We start from the raw sequence: 5271 nt of genomic DNA, 5'->3' as shown, positions 1-5271 counted from the left end.
CTTGTTGTGAAATTTTCGAAAATTTTTCGGAACTGTTAGGATTTTTCTAGAATTCTTTTCCAAGAATGTATAGCAAATTCAATGTATTGGTACTTTTTCCGAACGCTTGGTTGATTTCCGTATTTTATTTGACGTCCTTTTTTCAGGAACTTTTTTTTAACTCGTTCACAATATTTTCAGAATCGTTTTCTTAAAGTTTTCGGATCTCTTCGGTACCTTTAGATTTTTTTTTTTGGATTCTTAGGTATATTTCCATGACTCTTTGGGACTTTTAGCGTTTTATTGGAGACTTTTTTGGAATTTTGTTCTGGAATTTTCATAAACAGGAATTTGAACTTTACTATTATAAATGCCTAAAAAGATTAAAATTATTTTGCATTGAAAAATATCTGGGGAAACAATTTTTTTTCTCCTAAAAAATTCAAAATTTTCGATTTTTCTTGCTCGCACAGAAACTTCAACTTTTTACTACAGTTACTACTATGTCTCTACCAGCCTTCCTTAGCAGACCTCTAATAAATATGCATATACATAATAATGTCATTTATTCACCCATTATCCATTTATTGCACATCAATTGCAGGCTTTATTTTTATTATCGAAACTTAAAAGCGAGATAAGAGCAAATTAACTCATTTTTTGAATATATTTGCGTATACTTATAATTAGATACCGTATGGTTGCAACGTATAAACACCGTAAAACCAAACTATAAAAACCGCAATTAATTAAAATTGTGCGAAGAATTTGCACGAATATAAAAAATCACGTCGAATTGATCTAATAATAGCACAGTGAAGATGAACTCAAAAATATTTGAAGTAATAAATAAATTTGTAAAATGCAACAACAACATGAAAAGGAAGTGCATTTTACCATAGACAGCGATTTTTTCTAAACAAGCGTCAATTGTTGCTGAAAGTCACATGCGGGTAAGCTTTTCATTTTTTTGACATATTTATTTCACTTTATTTTCTCTCATAATTTTATGTATATTAACCTAGAATTATGGAAAAAATATTTAATTTGAATTTATTGCGCACATTAAATTGCTATTTTAATTTTAATGTATTGGAGTTTTTTTCTCCTCGTCTTCTTTGTATTCAGTTCATTCAACCCAGAATTTTTTACCGTTTTATCGAGGAATTCGAAGAACAAAGTGTAACTAACGGCACTTGGTATTTAGTAAAGTGGAGTTTTTTCGAAAATTAGGCTAAAGATTCGCTTTCTTTTTCATTCGACTCAAGTCTCCTACCACCGAACCATTTCGGGTGTATGTTCAAATGTATAAAAAAATATAAGCAAATATGTATTAATTATAATCTGCGCTTTAAAGGTCCCATTTAAATCATTAGTTAAACCTAACTACCAAAAATTACTAATGATTTAGCCATAGATATTTGAAAATAGATAAGTTAATGGGGCTTAAAGTGTTAATGGAAATTTAAAAAAAAATGCACACCTAGAATATAAAATAAATTATCTTTTTACGTTCTTCTTTCACACACTTAAATGCATTCTAAATTCTATATGCATATTTAAGTATTTCTGATCAAGTTTGCGATAGTTATTTTGCTTATTTCAACACAAATATTTACTGTGTTCCAAAACCGAAACGATCAGCTTAAGGCTTTTAACGCTTATCAGCTTTTATACTTGGGTTGGATATGTAAAAGTATAGCTACTAATCTAAGGTAATTGATGGCAAAAGCAATTATAAAATGTTAATGGCATAAAGTGCATAAAAGTAATTATTAAATTTTGAAAATTTTTTTTAAGAGTATTGCTTTCATTAATTCGGTAGTTAGCCTTCACAAATCAAATTTAAATCCTTAACATGCCAAGGTCAACATTGATTGCTTGTACCAAGTCGGGATATGGGCACATATATATATAAATAAATAGATTGGCGCTTACACATATCGTCGTTTAAAGTACAAAACCGCGTATCGTCATTCTGCAAAACCGCGTAACTGACATTTGCTGCCAAAAATTGTATTTGCACACACAAGCTCTTGGCTCAATTTTTATCCATTCGTCCTGAAATCTACTAGCCAGAAATGTGATTGCTTTATAAAAAAGAGAACCATTTTGAAATATGAGTGTTTTTACGCTCTAGAAAATAATTTCTACAACTTCACATACGCGGTTTTGCATTTTGCTGATACGCGGTTTTGCATTTTGTTGATATGCGGTTTTGCACTTTAAACGACGACATGTTAGTGTTTGGCCGAGCTTCCCCTCCGATTGTGGCGTGCGCCTTGATGTTGCCACACAAAGCGGAGGGACCTACAGTTTTACGCCGACTCCGAATGGCGATTGTATTTTTATGAGAAGCTATTTTTAATGGCAGAGATACCCTCGGAGGTTTGCCATTGGCTGCCGAGGGACGACCGCTGTTAAGAAAAAACCTTTTTCCATATTTTTTTTTGCGATGTTGCTTTGACCAGGGCTTGAACCCAGACGTTGCGGAGTGGAAGCGCGCACTGCTTACCACTACACCACAGCGCCCGATATGGGCACATAGATCAGGTTATATCATTAAACGAGAACAACTGTTTTTGGACTTGAGGCTGTCGAAATATGTAAGCCAATTTGACCAATTTAGAGGGCGGGGTATTTGGCGGGGTATTTGGACTGAAAGGTTACCCTTCTGAAATGATGCTTGTTTTGTGTCCCAAGGCAGAACAACATTCATGAAAGCAAAGTAAAGCCTAGCAAGCTCAGATTCCAGCTGAGATCACATCACTTCATTGTGTTAATTCAAATGAAGGTTATCACCAGAGAACGGATTTTTAGGACCTAAAAACCTATAAAAAAGGCAAAATAAAATAACGAAATGGGCTGGAAAAGGCAAAATAAAATAGCGAAATAGGCGGGAAAAGGCACTAGAAATAGCAAAAAAGGCAAAAGAAGACACTAAAAAAGACAAAAACTTAAAAATAACACTGGTTTACAGGAAAAATGTTCTACGGACGCCACTACATATCCAATTCCTATATAGAATTGCTTGCTGATTCCGTAAATCGAGTTAATTTTTTATTCTATGGATAAGTTATCGAGATATTTTCAAATGTACTGGCGTATGAGTAAAATTTTTTTCTGCTAATTTTTCTAACAAAAAATCTTTGGGCATTTTCATATGACTACTTATTACTTCTTTATTTATCCATCGTTATTTTTCATTATCAACCTGATTTTTTTGTAACAGAACAGGCTTTAACGCAGCCTTGAATGTACTAAACGTGCGCTCGACGTTAGGTGATACAAGTGGCGCCCAATTTAAATATTGAACGTTTGAATAAGGGCTTTTCCCTCGCTATAATCACTTTTTTAAAGGTACAATAGGCAAAAATAGGTAAATATCTTAAAAAAGGCAAAAAAAGGGCAACATTAAATGTGTATATATGGAATCAATGAAAGCTAAATCGTGGACATTCTTAATCTAATATACTCTACCGCTTTAGCAGAAAAAAAGAATTTCCATAAAATCCGTTCCCTGATTATCACGATGGGCTACACAGATGTCGCAAACATAGAAAACGCATTCGGCGCTTTAAACTTACAGGTTACTTGAGAAAACGGCCCTTAGCCTTTAAATTTTAATAATTTTGATAGATGTACCAAAGTTTAATTGTGAATAATTGATATCACTTTTTGCAATTAATTACACCTTCATTAATGCATGAGTGTTAAAAACTCATTGTTTTATACAATATATATATGTATGTGAATCAAATAAATTTTTAATGCCATTAAAGTTAAATGCTACAATTAATTATTGTGCGTGTATAATAATGCACACATATTTACTAAAAAAAATTTTTTTTGTTAACTTTGTATGATGATACAGTCAGGCAGGCAGGCAGGATAACCTGTTAACTTCATCCTTTGCAGATGGCAGTCAGTAGGTCAAATACTATGTTTAGCAATTAGTAGGTACTGTTACCAATGAACTAGACGAAATATTGGTAGAATTTTAACGATTTTGTCAATGGCTAAAAGGATTTTAAATTCGTGCGCATTGCTGTCTTGATCTGAGTTCCAAAACCATACGTATCTGATGAAGAGGTTCGGCTTTCTCGAATGACTCGATTTTCACTGACAGAAATTTATTCTGGGTTAGATGAGATTAAAAAACAAAGAATCGGTGATCACATATGCTCTAATTAATATTAATCGGTTTGGTTATAGCCCGTTCCCGCCAAAACAGCACACGAAGGATAAACTGGCTTACAAAACTGTGCATTGACGCTGGGAACCAGAGAGCGCGCCTTTACAGTACAGTATAGTACATTTTGACTTCAGTTTCACATGTGCGGCTAATTAAAAATATGCATATAATAAAAAATTAATATTTTTACTGTGCTAGTGAAATATGTAAGTTCAATAATGCAAGTCCGTGAGCATTTAGGATATTTATTCGAATACCAGCTTTTTTAGTTAAAATAGATAGTTAGAAAAAAACATTTGTTTGCCAATAAACATTCAATAATTTATTGTGCTCATGCGATATATTCAAACAAGGCTCGCATTTTATAATCCAGTTAAATAAAAAAATAAATAAAGGTCCGAAAAGAAAAACTATAGTATTTAAAAGTAGTGCTAATTGCTGATTTTACTGTTCGATTATTTGCTTTTCACGATACCTGCTTACTTTGGCAGTAGTGTTTTGACGTAGTGTTTTTCACACTTGCAGACATTTACAAAAGCCCTCATATGTATACAAACTAGGGTGATTGACTCGGTTTTTTTCAAACCGGCTTCCACCAGTTTTTTGCAAATCTATATGCGGGTTTTTTATTTAATTTTCATTTTTCGTACAAACCGGATTTTTTTTTTCAAACGAACCGGTTTTTTAATTTCATACAAATCTTGACCTTCCAGTAAAAGCTTTGAGTTAAGTTTTCTACGTGTTTGGCCGAGCTTCTCCTCCAATTCGTGCTCTGCTTCTTGATGTTGTGACACAAATGGAGAGATCTACACTTTTACTTCACCTCCGAAGAATCTTTTTTTATGACAGAAGTACACTCGGAGGTTTGGCGTTGTCTGCGGAGGTGCATTGAATAAACTTTTTTTGATGTGGCTGCGACCAGAAATCGAACCATGGGCCTCCCGAGTGGCAGTAGGCACATTTAAGCGTTCGGATATGGAGGTAATAGTACTGAAATCCGAAAAAGGTCAGAAAAATGCAATAATTTTATGTTAAAATAAGATCAAATGTGAACTTTTCAATGTATCTTATTTGATTTACTTTTGATCTAAAAAAAA

The 5271-nt window shown here is 33.2% G+C and overlaps 1 protein-coding gene across 2 annotated transcripts in view; it reads left to right on the top strand.

The window, feature by feature from the left end:
- The first annotated feature begins 681 nt into the window (after positions 1-681).
- The window catches only part of LOC118743222 (diuretic hormone receptor), a 108507-nt gene continuing 103917 nt past the window's right edge, over positions 682-5271 (top strand). For both annotated transcript variants that reach the window (XM_036475782.1, XM_036475781.1), the window contains exon 1: positions 682-932. The gene's annotated coding sequence lies outside the window, so the exon portion shown is untranslated. The remainder of the gene's footprint in view (positions 933-5271) is intronic.

The sequence above is a fragment of the Rhagoletis pomonella genome, unplaced genomic scaffold, assembly GCF_013731165.1.
Source record: "Rhagoletis pomonella isolate Grant_MI unplaced genomic scaffold, Rhpom_1.0 Rhpom_scaffold_00007, whole genome shotgun sequence".
Classification (NCBI taxonomy): domain Eukaryota; kingdom Metazoa; phylum Arthropoda; class Insecta; order Diptera; family Tephritidae; genus Rhagoletis; species Rhagoletis pomonella.
Note: the sequence above shows the minus strand (reverse complement) of the source record. Positions and strands in the feature narration are given on the sequence as shown.